Here is a 17,004-nt window from a genome sequence, read left to right as displayed (position 1 = left end):
GTCGGATCCCAGTTATAGAACCTCTTAGCTATTAAACTTGGACTAGCACAGAACAACTCCAAGGATGAGTATGTTCAACTCTAAAAGGGAAAAACAATAATACCTTAAACCATTATTACAAATATGAATACAACGTGTATTAAAGTGCTCAGCGAATCTGAATCTAGTAACGTGTATTGAGTATAGAACAGTCCTATTCCCCTTCCATGTATAATCTTCTAAATATTTGAAGCCAGCAACCACAGAACGCACCTTTTAACAAGATGCTTCCCTCTCATGCTCCCTTCATCTCCACACACTCATCTAAACATAACCTACTGACTCTTAAACTGTAGCATTTGGAGCTAAGTCCAATAATCCAGGTATGAAGAGGGGAATAGTAAAGTACAATTTTCTACAATTTTATGATTTTTCAATCAGTTTGGTATCACAATAGCATTTTTCTACTACCACACCACTGTTCATAAATGTCATGTGTTGCTGATTAAAAACAAAAATACTCCCAAATCTTTTAGAAGTTTTTAACATATCTATAGCTATAAAACCATATCTCCTTCAGCCTGTATTTGTACAATTTGTTTTTGAAGACCGAGTGCAGATCTTTGCATTTATTCTTCTTAAATATCACTTTGGAGGTTATGTACCAGGAGCCCCTGCCATAACAGAAATCAGTGAAAGAAGAATAACATTTAAAACAATTTTGAGTGATGGGGGCAAAGGAATCCCAAAGGCACTTTAAGTAACAAATTCCTCCATTCCTAATTTCTCCCTCACAATTTCCCTCTGGCTTTTTATTAAAAGCCACATTTAAACATCACCTAAAATTAAATAACTTTTCACACTCATCTTGTTTTATTTTTATAATAAATGAATGTTGAAAACACCTTTTATGTGTTTCCCACACATTATTCACTGGAACTTCAGAAGAATTCAGCGAAGTAAGTCAGACCAAGGGGCCATTTTACTGAAGCTCAGCAGGCTTAGGTAATTTGCTGAACGGTCACTCTGCACCAGAATTGGCTTCTTGGAGAAAGAGCCCCACCCACAGCCCAGGCTGAAGGGGAGGCCCCGGGCAGTACCACTGCGATGTGTAATCCCTGAATCACTACTGATTACCCCGGCATAGAAACACACCCCAGTCACACCCATTCAAAAATGACCTGGGGTGTATGGAAAAAACACTCAATCCCAAAAAAGCTGGTCCAATCAGACCAGCTGAATCCAAAAGGAGACACAGATGGTGCCCATGGTTGAGCAGGGCTCTGACAGAATAATGTCAGCCAGTGACTAAACAGAAAACATCTATTCATTATACATTCAACTCATGTATTCAGCAAATATTTATTAAGCATGTCTGGTTTAGGTGGAAGGGATACAGTATGGACAAATGACACAAAAATTCTGCCTCTTCGATCTTGCATTCTGGTGAATGCGACAGGCAACAAACGTAATAAATAAGTAAATCAAAAACTATATTAAAAAGTGGTAAGGAAAATTAGGCAGGAAAGGGGACTATAAAATGTAAGGGGTAGGGTACAGTTTTTAATCATAGGAATAGGAAAGGCTTCACTGAGAAGTTATTATTTGAGCTAAGGCTTGGAGAAGATGAGCACTGATCCTGTGTTAAGGCCTGGGTGGCTCAGTTGTTAAGCGTCTGCCTTAGCTTAGGTCATCATCTCAGGGTCCTGGGATGGAGCCCTACATCGGGCTCCTTGCTCATCGGGAAGCCTGTTTCTCCCTCTCCCACTCCCCCTGCTTGCGTTCCCTCTCTCCCTATCCCTCTGTCAAGTAGATAAATAAAATCTTTAATAAATAAGTAAAAAGACACATATAGCTGAAGCTGAGGGAAGCAACTGGTAGTGGGCTGATCAGGAAGCAGACAAAACAATAGCAAAATTAGGCAATGCAGAGAGCAGGGCATTCAAAACCCATGTGGAAGATTTTTAACAAACAAGTGATCAGGGCACCGAAGCACATGGACTAGACCAGAGCCTTTGCTGACGGGGTCTTCCTATCTACCTTATCTATCTATCTATCTATCTATCTATCTATCTATATACACTTTTTAAAGACTTTATTTACTTATTTGACACAGAGAGAGCAAAAGGAGGGAGCAGCCACGGAGCTGGGAGTCTGACGCAGGGCTTGATCCCAAGATCCAGGGATCATGACTTGAGCCGAAGGAAGACTTAACAACTGAGCCGAGCAGGCACCCCTCTATTTATATTTTTTAAGTAAACTCTACACTACACGTCGGGCTTGAACTCACACTCCAAGATCAAGAGTCACATGTTTTACGGACTAAGCCATCCAGGCACCCCCCCAATCCATATATTTTTGTTTTGTTTTAGGGTTTTTTGTATTGTTTTGTTTTGTGTTTTTGTTTTTGTTTAGTTTTCACAAATCTGTATTTTTTTTATTAGTTTCAGAGGTAAAATTTAGTGGTTCATCAGCTGCATATAACACCCAGTGCTCCTTACATCAAGGGCCTCCTTAATGCTCATCACCAAATTATCCCTTCCCCCCACCTCCAGCAACCCTCAGGTTTTTAAAACATCCCGCAGGTGATTGGTATGTTCAGCAGGATAGGAACCCCTGCTCTAGAGAAAAGGTCCACCAACTGTTGCCTTGGTTCTGAACACTCTTTAAATTCTGTGTTCCAGTTGGCCCAACCCAGTGTGTATCCCACTTCTCCATTGTTCAACTTTTCTGTTATTCCTGGGTAGCCTGATACCCACAGCTGAGATTTCAGTTTTTCTAATTTGCGTATGTATTCTTTACGAAGGAACAAGAACCAAATCCCAACCCTATTCCCTGAGGTCACGTGTTTGCATTTTCAGTATTTTGTAATCCTGAATTGCCTAACATACCACAACCACAAAGCCAAGAAATGGTGGTGCTGAAACCATAGCCCTGGGTTTCTATTCTCCGTGCTGCAATGCTCACCTTTAGGGGCAGAACAAAAATGGAAATTTGGGGATATTTCTTTAACATTTCCATATCAATATTTGAAAAATTGCCAAAATGTTATATTTTAAAATCTTAAGGTGCATAACATTTGTTTTAGGAATGTACCTGTAATACATTACTGAATTTTTAAGAAAAATATTTAATAATTTTATTTAAAAAATAGTTTGAGGACTCAATTTATCAGTTTTTACAATTGACATTGTAATTCAAAGCTCAAATTTTCTCTCACTAAGGAAGTTAAGAAGACCTGTTTTTGTTTTTGTTTTTAATATACTTTCATGGTCCTGAAGTTATGTAAATAACACTTTGTTAGTTAACAAAACATCAAAGACTAGAATTTAGGCCTCCTGACCTAGATTTGTTAATATAAGCAGAAAGCATTTGAATATTTGCAGGATCATCTGTGTGTAAGTAGATGTGATACATAGTTTAGGCATAACACAGGTTTGTCTCTTAAACATCAGTAGTGCTTTAAAACTATTAGAACTAATAGAAAATGAAATAAAATTTCAGACCAAGGGAAGGTTCTAATTTCAGCAATTTACTGTCACTCTTAATTAACATAAACTTTGTAATAGAGATTAACAAAGGAGGCCAAGTTAAAAACAAATTGCTTAGGTAAATTGCTTTAAATGCTCCTGGCAACATACAAGACATTACATAATAAAATACAGTAAACTAACTATGCCAATTTTTATTGTTCTCTCCAATAAATTTTCTTCCAATAAGTACCATTGTCACTGTCTTATATTCTCAAATAGGTGTCCCTGAGTCAGAACTCTTCAGTTGCAAGTACCAGAGCCAATTTCAATTGGATTGAGGTGAAGAGGTGGTGAATTTTCTGGAACAGTCCTGTGGATTTTCTGGAATAAGAGGTAGCTCAAACACACTAAAGGAAGAACTGCATTTCTGGGTGTTCGAGTAGGCAGTTAGGTTCTAACAGGATACGCGGAGGCCAGCAACAAGGAAACCATGGCCAACTATCAGGAAGGTCAGAGGCCTGTCCTGGCAGCACTTCACAAGAGCCAGATCAAAGCAGACTGGCCTAAGATGGTGGGTACCATGACAGGAAACCCCTGCCCAAATAAGGAAGAAAAAGTATGGAAACCTTCCTTCCAAGAAATCCCAGCCCCAAGTAATGAATATTCTACCCTCTAATTAACAACCTTCAGTAAAAGATAGAATCCCAGCCCCGAGGGTGTGCAGCTTTCTCTCTCATGCCGTGAACTCTGGTTCTCTAGAGCTTGCCAGCTCTCACATCTCCAAAGTGTACTTCAGCTTTAATAAACTTTCACATTTGTGTCCCTCATTTGCTACACTGTGTGTCTGTCCTTGAATTCTTTCTCATGACAAGACCAAGAACCGTCTGCGATATCTTTGGGACGGCCTGGATTGAGACCTCAGAACCCAGGGCAAGGGTCAGGGTTCTCCCCAGTTCTCCTGTCAACATGGGGACCTCCGAGACCAGAGCAGAGAGCCAAGAAAGGCAGCGTCTTTCTCAGCCCCTTCCTCTGTGACTTGCCTTCCATCTGTCCAGCTGCAAACCAGTCTGTTTTAGACCATGTGGAGAAGAGCCCCGGTGGCATGGGGGGTATAGCCTTAGCTTACGGACACTTCATGTAGAAAACTATCAAGAGTTGCTGGTGTATTGGGTCACACAAATATTCAAACACTCAACAGTAAAACAGGTCTGGCCCATGAGGTAGAGGACTGGGCATCATAAAGGGCAGCTCCCTCTAGGGGAGGAAATCTCCTAAGAAGTTAGTGGCATTACCAGAACAAGGGAGAAAGGAATACCAGGCCAGCCAAATTATAGGTATTCACTGCAAAATGTCTGCTAAGCTCACACTAAAAAGATGATTTTTTAAAAAAGATTTTATTCATTTGACAGAGAGATCACAAGTAGGCAGAGAGACAGGCAGAGAGAGAGGAGGAAGCAGGCTCCCTTCTGAGCAGAAAGCCCAATGCAGGGCTCGATCTCAGGACCCCGGGATCATGACCTGAGCAGAAGGCAGAGGCTTTAACCCACTAAGCCACCCAGGTGCCCCTAAAAAGATGATTTTTATGAAATTTTCTTACCTACTCAAGTCTTAAAATTGTAATGTAAATTACATCGAGTCTCACCATTTAATATTTTTTAAAAGATATTATTTATTTATTTCACACACACACACACACACACACACACAGAGGGAACACAAGCGGGGGAGTGGGAGAGGGAGAAGCAGACTCCCCACTTAGCAGGGAGCCCAATTCGGGGCTCAATCCCAGGACCCTGGGACCGTGACCTGAGCCAAAGGCAGCCGCTTAATAACTGAGCCACCCAGGCACCCCTCACCATACAATATTAAGAACTATACTCAAGTACCCTTTTTCTGGTTTGTTGATGCTACTTTAAAACTCTAGGCTAGAAAAATCCTTCAGTCTACTCATGATGTAGGAAATTACAATTTCACTTGATCAGAGCATTTTTACTTATTACATTTTAAGTCGAAAAAAATTAGATCTAAAAATATTTTATTCAAAGCTGAAGAAGTAAAAGCACTTGATTGTCAAATTCAATCAGCACAGTGAAATAGGTCTCATTTAAAGAGTATTAGTTAAGTTACAGAGAGAGTTCCTTAGTTTCTGTAACATGGTGTTTCAGTATGGGGCTAGGTCCTAGTTATTAGTAAGACAGAAAAGAATGTTAAAAACAAGCTTGGTCCAAGTCATAAGGTCTACTTTGTTTTTCGAATGTGCTCTAGTCATCAGCCTGAATACAAAGGTCAAGAACATTTACCTCAGCCATCAAGCAACGTATTCTGCTCTAGACTCGAAAATCAGAAGCCAGAGACCGAAGTCTTCCCTCCTAGCTTCAGTTCTTTTGCGGTCAGAAACGGGTCTCTTGTTTATCTACACTTAAGAAAAAAATCCTATGTTCATGAGCAAAACAGAGACAAACCACACTTAAAAATAATCTCCACCCATCGTCAGGCTCCCTCCACTCTGTCAACGTCTCCAGCTGCTCTGGAGAGATGTGTGACACGGGTCTGCGAGTTCAGCAGCTGAATGAAGCTCAGGAGAAGTCCCGTTGCATAAAGTTGGAGGAGGCTCTGCCAACACAAAAGCAAAGAATTGATTTGGTTGTGGGATAAAGTGGAAAATGGAAAGAATTGCCCTTTGTATCAGTCCAACTTTTCCTCCCCTTCTGAATAAAACATTATTATGTAACAAAGAGCCTTTAAACAATTTCTTTCTTTTTTGAATTGGCAACTTGACAAACACAGATTGTGTCATCCTGGGTTACAGCCACTTCTTAGGGTGTGGAGTTACTTGATTCCGGCACTGTGGATCAGTGTGCCCAAAACATGTGACACAAGCTAGGTCCGTGGCTCGCTGATAATATCTGAAATTTAGAGGAAAAAAGGAAAGCTTCTTTCCCTTTCAAAACTTGAAGAAAGGGAACCATGGAGCGGGCCCTGGTTGATCCTTTTATTTCAAAACCTTAACTTCTGTACACAAATTATACAAATAAACCAAGAAGTATGTTCTATCATCATTCTGAAAGGGGGGAAAAACTATAGTCCAGAGTTCTCCATTGAGATGATGGCAGATTTGGGGCAAGAGCTGCTGAAGTTGCTGAACTTAGCCTCCTGAAAGATGATCCTAGATGTCACAACTGTACAGAAATCTTGCTTAGAACCTTCTGAGGGAGAGTGTCCTACTGTGGAACAGCATCTGGAGATGGTGCTCCTGGTTGTATCCCGCTGTGTCATTTTAATATCATATGACCAACTTTAAAGCATTTTACTTGGAAAAAAGTTGTGCATGAACAGAAACATGGGAAAAGATGTTGAAGGATTAATTTGTTCACGAAATAAGAATGCAGTGCCAGCGTCGCTTTAGGGACCTGGAGACAATGATGAAGACACTGGGAGTTTGCTCTTGGTCTGACTGGGGGACAGAAAACCAACCAAACATTCAAAGCAACATGCTACATAGTTGTCATTAAATTCTACGTTAAAATGCTACCGAGAGTCAGAGGAGTCACTGCCAATGTGTCTAGTGAAGGCTTCATGGGGGCCTTGATGCTTAAACTGAGGTTAGTAGAGTTAGTGCTGTCTAGGCCGGGAGAAGGGAGAAGAAGCAGAAGAGTGTATATAGTGGCTGCAAGGCTCTGAAAAAACATGCCACTTGGTGGGGTATTTCAAGTATTCTTGCTGTGGCTGCATGAGCAGAGGGTCATTTAAGGCCGGGAAATGTGGGTGGGGGGTGGAAAATTCAATAGCCTGAGAGCCGGGTAGGTAATGTAAATGACTGAAGAAGGCTGGCAGGTCTGGGTACAAATGCGTTTGCTGTGAGTGCCTGAGCAGATGGCTCACTAGAGACACAAAACCTCTAAAAAATATTGCACGGAATTATACTTACCTCTTCAAATGTGAGAGATTGCCTGTTCCCATACCCTTGCCAAGATGAGTATTTTTCATTCATTAAACCAATATTTACTAAATGCCTTCTATTGTGAGCTATTTGTATTAAGAATTGAGGATACAGCAGCAAATAAAACAAAAATTCCTATTCTCATGGAACTTACATTCTATGAGGGGCACACAGACAAAATAAAGAAGTAAAAGTTTATCCAACAGTTGTAGCTGTTGGATAAATGCTATGGAGAAAAATAAAAGAGGGACAACCTATAGAGAATGGGAGATAGGTTGGATTTTAGATATAATAATCAGGAAAAACCTCATCAAGAGGACAGATATTAAACAGAGACTAGAGGATGTGAAATAGGGAGCTATGCAGACATCTATAGGAAGAGCATTTCAAGCAGAGGAAACCATAAATCAAAGGCCCTGAGGTGAGATCACACCTGCCTGGGAAGGGAGGTTAAGGGGAATGGGAAGAGAGGGAGAGATTGTTTAGGATCTTTTAGAGAATTGTAATGATCAAGGCTTTTGTTCTGAGCAAATTAAAAAAGCTTTCAGTGGTTTTGAGCAGAGAAGTGATAGAACTTTGTATTTTTAAAGACTCAGTGTGCAGAGCTGAATGCCTTGGGGGAAGGGTAGAAGCAGAGAGCCGCTGTGGGGTGAGAGCTACTGCTCAGGACAGACAGAGGGTGGCTTGGCCCAGGAGAGGGCAGCAGAAGTGGTAGGAAGTGGCTGGATTCTAGTTATATGTTAAAGGTAGAACCCCAGGACTTCCTGATAGATTGGATGTGGGGTGCCAGAGAAAAAGAGGGATCCAGGGATAACTGTGGTGTTTTTGGTTTAAGTGATTAGAACAATAATATTCCACATACTTTTGGTAAAACTGTGGGGGTAAGCAGTTTGGGCTGGAAGGATGGGAAGGGAGGCTTAATAATTTGGTTTTGGAAAATTTACTTTAAGATACTTATCATACAATAAGACTAGATTTGAAATAAGCTGTTGGGTATGAGTCTGGAGTTAAAGGAAGAGGTCTGAACCAGAAATATATGTTTGGAATTTGTTGGTGTAACCTGTCCAGCAAATGAGGTTGGAAAAAAACCAGCAGAATGTGTTATCCTGGGAATTAAGTAATATCTCAAAAAAGGAGGAAGTGATTGGGGCACCTGGGTGGTGCAGTCAATTAAGTGTCCAACTTCTGGTTTTGGCTCAGGTCCTGACCTCAGGGTCACGAGATAGAGCCCAGCGTCAGGCTCCACACTGAGCAAAGAGTCTACTTGACTTTCTCTCTCCCTCTCCTCTGCCCCTTCCCCATCTCTTTCATAAATAAATAAATCTTTAAAAAAAAAAAAAGAGGGAGTGATCAATTTTGTCAAATGCTACTAATAGGGCAAGTTTATCAGTCAGGGTTCCCTGAGAAATAGAACCAATAGGAAGGATGGATAGATAGATAGCTAGATAGATAGATAGATAGATATTGTATCATATCTAATGCTGGGGAAAATGTCAGTCCTTTGTTCTACTCAGGCCTTTAACTAAATAGATAAGGCCCACCCACATTACAGAGGGCAATATGTTTTAATCAAAGTCCACCAACTGGGATGCCTGGGTGTCTCAGTGGTTAAGCGTCTGCCTTTTGCTCAGGTCATGATCCCAGGGTCTTGGGATTGAGCGCTGCATTGGGCTCCCTGCTTAGTGGGGAGCCTGCTTCTCCCTCTCCCACTACCCCTGATTGTATTCCTTTTCTCACTGTATTACTTTCTGTCAAATAAATAAATAAAATCTTTTTTTAAAAAGTCAACCAGTTTATTTATTTATCTACCTATTTATTTGTTTATTTAAGTAGGCTCCATGCCCAATGGTGGGGGTTGAACTCAAAAAACTAAGATCAAGAGTCACACCCTCAATGACTAAGCCAGCCAGGCACGCCCAGAGTCTACCAATTTAAATGTAAATCTCATCCAAAAACACTTTCACCAAACGTTCAGAAAAATGTTTGACCAAATAGCTGGTCACTCTACCCCGGCAAAGACGAAACATAAAAATAATTGTCACAGCAAGTGAAACAAATCTGAGAGGTAGCTATTGTATTTAGCAACATGGAGGTTATTTGCAACCTTAGGGAGCACTTTGATGGAATGGTGGGAGAAGAAAACTTGACTGAAAGGAGTTCACAGGAAAATGAGAGGAGGTCCCCTTCTAGGGCAAACCATAAATGCCATGTATTTCTGGGGGCCCAGGACCTGGGGGAAGGAAAACACAGCGAGCTATCAGCCCCTGAGGCTGTCTGACTTGATGCTGGTTGGCAGCACCCAGAGAGAGAGCCTTTGGGCAAGATGGACAACTAATGGAAAGCAGTTCTCTCACGAAGCTAGAGATCTAAAAAGGATAACAGTCGTCCCAGGTCACTACTGAGGTATTTGGCTACTCCAAGGAGAAGAGTAGTTTTGGAAAAACATATCTTCAATGTATTAATATCAACTAAATGAGAGTTACTAATCACTGGGTATAAAAAATATATAAGCAAGCAAATTTTGAGCATATCAGAAAAAACAAACAGCAAATCTACCCCCAGGGATTTCAGATATACTGGACTTAGCAGACAAAAAATAGGAAAAAAAAAATTATGAAATGTTTAAAGAAATAAAAGATGAGCAAGTAATAAGAGGCCCTCCTGTAAGATAAGACATATTTGGAAACAAACCAATAAGGCTTTTAGAAATCAAAAAATAAAATTGTTAAACAATCTTAATTGGTTAAAACACTTATTAAACATAGCTGAATAAAAATATTGGTAAATTAGATGCCAGATCTGAAGAAATGATATAGAATGCAGTACAGAAGATAAGCAGTTGGCAAATATGAAAGATTAATAGCTATGGAAATAGTCATACGAGATTACTAGGGAAAGAGAAAGAGAAAGCCCATTTGCTCCCTTTGCCTAGCATGGGGCAGGGAAGCAGAAGATAAAACACATGTAGTTCATACACACCAGCACTGAGCCACCAAATTTTAGATTGATCTGATCTATATTTCCTTTTTGGGGGAAAGTTGGCAGGGAGTTGAGAAAATGGCAGAGCCAACAGGAGTTCCTCATCTCATCTACCAGTCATAAATGTGATGCGTAAACAGCAGAGCACTTAAAGTGCACCCGTTTTAAGAAAGGACTACAATCTTCCTGTACAACTAATCTTGCCATGTGACATCAGAATTGTCTTGTGGATAGTTTCTTCTTCTGTGCCTACAAGCATACTTAAGTTTCTATCTATTTATAAAAACCAAATTTCAAAGAATTCTTTCAAACTATTATCTTTGCTTTCCCTTCCCATTCAGTGACAAATTTCTTGGGAAAAAAATCAACTGGACTTAAAATGATTAGTTGATCACAATTCATTCATTACTTCTGCCTTCCTACTTAACCTACTGAAACAGTTCTCTTAAAGTGAACAATGACTACTTACCATGTCCAATGAATTTTTTTCCTCCCTTCCATTTTATAGTACTTGATACTGTTAAGCACTCATTTCCTTCTTTTAATCAGCAAACATTTACCCAGTTCTTACTAATCTATACATAGGCCCTGGAGACAAAAAGATCAAATGGTTCTCTGATGTCAAGTGGTTTACTGTCTACTTATCAAAGAAGACAAGTGCACAATGAAGTGAAATAAAACACTAAAGGAAAAAGTGTGACCATGAATGAGGGCGTGTTCATTTCCACCTGAGGGAGTCGGGACAGGTTTGCCACCTGGATCTTCTTGAAAGAATGTGTGTTGCCAAGTGGATAGGCGAAGACTATGGCATCATTTGAGGCAGAGGAACATGTGAGCAAAGGTATAGAGGCATAAAGCATCCAGGTATGTTGCTGGGACCACAAATAGCTCAATGTACTTGGGACAAAACAACCAAAATTGGCATTAAGTTAAAATGACAGGGAATGAAAAATCATGGAAGGCTTTGAATCCATTCAAAGGAGCATGGACTTTATCTTATGCGCACTAATGGGGATGCTAAAGTGATTCTTTTTTTTTTTTTTTCCATCTTCTTACTGTATTTGCAATTTAGAAACGACCGTCTTACAGGAGATAGAGGCTGTATTGGAAGTTAGGAAGTTAGGAAACTTTTCAGTTCTGAGTGAGAGAGGGTAAGGGTCTGAACTAAGATGGGTCAGGCAAGTGTGAGAGATGGTGAACTAAGTGAGTGACAGTCCCATCGGGAGAGAGAGGAGCAGGTTTTAAGAAGATGCTCTCACAGATGAGGAGTGTGGGATGGTTGGCATCCCAAAAGATATCTACTCCAACTGATGACCATGTATTACTTTTTGGCTCTCTTGATTTTGTTGTTTTTATAATACTGATTATTTTCCTCATTATAAAATATATAACTTTCATTGCAGATGATTTGAAATATCTTGCAAAGTAAGAAAAGCCACCAGATCTTATATAATATCTACATCTAATAATCTAGATATTATGAAACATTCTAAAAGTATGAACTATGCATATTGTACATTCTTCAAAATCTGTTTAATATCCTATATAGAATGTTATACCCTGCTTTTAAAATTTAATTATATACTAAAAGCACTATTCTGCCTGAGATAATCTTTGAATATATCACTTTAATAACTGCACAGTGTTTTATCCTATTAATGAATCATATTTCCCTATGATGAACATTAAGATTGACTTCTGTTTTGCTATCAGATATAATGTTGTGATAAACATCCTTGCATATAACATTAGATTACTCTGATTATTTCCTTGGTAGAAATTCCTGGCTCAGTCAGTTAAGCATCTACCTTCAGCTCAGGTCATGATTCCAGGATCCTGGGATCAAGCCCCGCATCGGGCTCTATGCTCAGCAGGGAGCCTGCTCCTCCCCCTCTGTCTGTAGCTCCCCCGATTGTGCTCTCTCTCTCTCTTTCTCTGTCACATAAATAAGTAAAATTTTTTAAAAATTCCTGGAAGTGAAATTAGAGTGTTAAATTTATATACAATAATAAAATCTCCTGATACATATTGACAAACTGTTTTTCAAATGCACTGTCCCAATTGATGTTCCCATTAACCCTGAGAATTGCACTGATTTTTTTTTCTTTTCTAGGTGTAGAGACAAAGATTTCTTCTTTTAATTTGCATTTCCAGAATTACAAGTTAATATACTTATTATGAATTTGTATTTTCTTGTTTTGTGAATTGTTCCTTTATGTTTTTGAATTATTTTTCTATTAGAATTTTTTTTCTTGAGTTGTATTAGTTCTTTATTTTTTTTAAAGATTTCATTTGTTTATTTATTTGGGGGGGGTGAGGGGCAGAGGGAAAAGGACAAGCAGATTCCATGCTGAGCACAGAGCCCCATGTGGGGCTCAATCCCCCAACCCTGAGATTATGACTTGAGGTGAAATCAAGAGTTGGATGCTTAAGCAACTGAACCACCCAGGAATCTCTAATTCTTTATATATTAAGTATATTGATCTTTTTTGTCTGACATTTTTTTTACAAATACTGATATATATAGTTTTAGAATTATTTTATAGCTATATTTGTTTACTTTTTCATTTGGAACCTTTGCTTTCCTCTCAAACACTTCTCTTTCGGTGTCTGTGATACTGTTTTTCCTGTTTCCTATTTCTCAGTCTAATTCTCTATGGTGTCTAGTTGGCACTTCTTCCTTCTTCAAATAGAGACATTTTTCATGGCCTTTGGCCTTTTTTACTCACTGTCCTTATGCTCAGAAAGCTCATCTACTCCAAATGTTTCAGTCTTTATAAATATCAACTCTCTTAATCAAAACAGTTTTTCTGAATATGTACATAGTATCAAATTCCAAAGTACAAAATAGTATACAGGTGAAAAATAAGTCTCTTTTTCTCCATGATCCCCAGCCTTTTTCTCTCCTGTGAGGCAACCATTATCGCACTCTCTTGTGGAGCCATCTAAAAATATTCTATGCATTTACAAATATTCATACAAATACTAGCAAACAAGCTATATATGCTGTTGTACATATTACTATTTTCACTTCACAATAGATTTTGGAGATCTTTTCCTACCAGTACACATGAGACAGCATTGTATTTCATTATGTGAATATACCATAACATTTTAAACCAGTCTTCTGATGCTAAATAAACTTTTGTTTATTCAAAATGGATCGCTTCAAATCTATTGCGATCACTTATAAACATTATTTTGTATTTATAGGATAACTACCTAGGACTAGAATTGCTAAATAAAAAAAGTATGTACATTTGTTATTTTAACTAATTGTAAAATTTCCTTTTATTAAGGTTGTACCAATGCACAGCCCCTCTATCAATGCTTGGTAATTGTGCTATAAAATTTGGGGGGTTTTGCCAGTCTGATAGGTGTATAATTGTAGTGTATAATTAAGGTGAGGATTGCTGTCTTTTTTACACATCTAAGAGAGATCTGTATTTCCTTTTCAGTAAACTATTTTTAATAGCCTTTCCCCCTTTTACTCCTATTTTGCATTGAATAGTTGGTCTTTTTCTTAGTAATTTATAGAAATTTGCTTCTAGTATATGTTATATACATTATGCCTCAATTTTTACATAGAATGATTTTGTTGTGTTTTATTTTCTACAGAACTTCTGTAGTTATTATAATAACCAATCGGTAATTGGTAAACCAATATACCATTTCTTATGGTTTCTGAGTTTGTGCTATACTTGGAAAGGTCTTCACATACTGTTATTACTTAAGACAAAATTTTCCAATGTTTTATTCTTATACTTATATGCAGCTATTTTTATATCTAGATCTTTGATCTATCTGGAATTTATTTACATGCAAAATGTAAGGTAGGAATAAAAAAAAAATTTTTTTTTTTTACTAAGTGCTATCCACTCTCTGCAACACCGTTTTTTGAATAATTATACCTTCCTTCCCAAGTTGAAATGCTGTCTTTATCACCTACTTATGTTTTGCAGTCCATTTCTGGATATTTTATCATGTTATATTGATGAATGTGCTCCAACATATTTTAATTACTATAGGTTTATATTATAGAGTAGGGCAGTCCCTTTTCATTCCTCTGTTCTTAGTTTTTCATGACTGTCCTTGTTTATGTATTTTATATATGAACTTGAGAATCAGCTTGTCTAGTTCTAAATTTTTTTAAGAATGCTTACTGTTGGGGCGCCTGGGTGGCTCAGTGGGTTAAGGGCTCTGCTTTCGGCTCAGGTCATGGTCCCAGGGTCCCAGGGTCCCAGGGTCCTGGGATCGAGCCCCGCATCGAGCTCTCTGCTCAGCAGGGAGCCTGCTTCCCCCCCCCCCAACTGCCTCTCTGCCTACTTGTGATCTCTGTCTGTCAAAAAATAAACAAACATCTTAAAAAAAAAAAAGAATGCTTACTGTTATGCTGATTGCAGTCAGGTTAAATTTACAGATTAATTTGGGAAGAATCAACATCTGTATGATGTGGAGTCTTCCAATCCAAGAACATATATGTTTTTGATTTGTTCAGGTCTTCTTTTGTGTCCTTCAGTGGTGTTTTTCTTATATAAATGATGAACATTTATTTTAAAGTTTATTCTCGTATTTCATCTTTTTGTTCTGTTACAACATCTGTGATGTCTGTGCAAATCACTTTTATTTTATTTTTTTAATTTTTTTTTTAGATTTTTAAAAAAATTTATTTATTTATTTGACAGACAGAGATCACAAGTGGGCAGAGAAGCAGGCAGAGAGAGGGGGAGGGGAAGCAGGTTCCCTGCTGAGCAGAGAGCCCCATGCAGGGCTAGATTCCAGGACCCTGGGATCATGACCTGAGCTGAAGGCAGAGGCTTTAACTCACTGAGCCACCTAGGTGTCCCTGTGCAAATCACTTTTAAATCGATATCTCTACCTTAAAGTCTTTTAGAAGCACCACACATGTGGCCAGTTATATTCTAGATACTTCCACTTGAAAGTTCTGCTGTTATTTTGTTTTTTTATTTTATTTTATTTTGCTTTATTATTTTTTAAGTAGACTCCATGCCCCATGGGGAGCCCAATGTAGGATTTGAACTCATGACCCTGAGACCAAAACCTGAGCTGAAATCAAGAGTCAGATGCTTGCTTGTGAAATCCCCCCCCCAAAAAAAGTCTGTAAGTTAGTAGTATTATACCAATGTTAATTTAATTTCTCAGCTTTAACAAATATGGCACAGTTCTATAAGCTGTCAACATCAGGAGAAACTGAATAAAGATATAGAAATTCAGTACCACTTATGCAACTTTTCTGTAAATCAAAAATTATTCCAAAATAAAAAAATTATTTATTTATTTTAGATTTTATTTATTTATTTGACAGACAGAGATCACAAGTACGCAGAGAGGCTGGCAGAGAGAGGAGGAAGCAGGCTCCCTGCTGAGCAGAGAGCGCAATGTGGGGCTCAATCCCAGGACCCCGGGATCATGACCTGAGCCAAAGGCAGAGGCTTTAACACACTGAGACACCCAGGCGCCCCTAAAAATTTTATTTTAAAAAGGAAAAAAAAAGTCAGATGCCTAACGAACTGAGCCACCCAGGCACCCCTGCTATTATTTTAAACTCAACAAGTTCCAAATTTCAATTATCGTTCTCCACTAGCCAAAATGTAATCTATCTTCTTCAGTTTTGTACCTTACCGGTGCCTGGTATAGGGCCATGTGCCTGGCACATAGTAGGCTTATATATGTCTTCTGAATTGAAATATATGGATATATGCCTTCTCTCTCTCTTTCCCTCTACTTCTCTCTCCTACATACACACACACATACTAAGTATCAGAGATATCACTTGTGGAGCCTAGTGCAAAGAAAGAGGAGGAGGAGAAGGAAATGGGGGGAGAGGAGGGGGAGAAGAGGAGGAGGGGCCCTGGTTGGAAAAGCAAGAAAAAGTGTTATTAAAGGTACTAAAATATAAAGCTTCTTCCTTGTGGGTTGTACTTCCAGATCTGGTAAATATCCTCTTCCTTGACAACTTCTTATCTGATGATTTTAGTGCCTAATTAATGATCACTTCCTGAATCGCTATTACATTTGCGGTAACAAAATGGTATTCTTTCACCTTTAGACAACAAAAATAACAAAAAATAACAAAACTTTTAGAAGCTCCAATAACAAAAATGCATTGTCCTTTCTGAAGAGAATGGGAAACTGGCACTTGGGTTTAAGCCCAGAACTGAGATTTCAGTAGAAAAGCAAAGAAAAGGCTGTGAAATAAGAAACATACCAATAAGGGGTCTCTTTCCTCTAAGATCTGTCTGTGCATGCCAGCAAGAATAGTAGCCATTGGGCACCTGGGTGGCTCAGTGGGTTAAGCCTCTGCCTTCGGCTCAGGTCATGATCCCAGGGTCCTGGGATCGAGCCTCCCATTGAGCTCTCTGCTCAGCGGGGAACCTGCTTCCCTGCCCCCCAACTCTCTCTGCTTCCCTCTCTGCCTGCTTGTGATCTCTGTCTGTCAAATAAATAAAAAACTTTAAAATAAAGAAAGAATTGTAGCCATTTCCTGAAACTAAAGCTGTACTCTTAAGTAGCTGGAAGTCCTTGGGCAAATCAAACAGAGTCAAGATTTAGGACAGGAGTCAGCAAACTATGACCCATGGGCTAAGTCTGGCCCACAGCTTGCTTTTATAA

The sequence above is a fragment of the Martes martes genome, assembly GCF_963455335.1.
Source record: "Martes martes genome assembly, chromosome: 3".
Lineage (NCBI taxonomy): Eukaryota > Metazoa > Chordata > Mammalia > Carnivora > Mustelidae > Martes > Martes martes.
Note: the sequence above shows the minus strand (reverse complement) of the source record.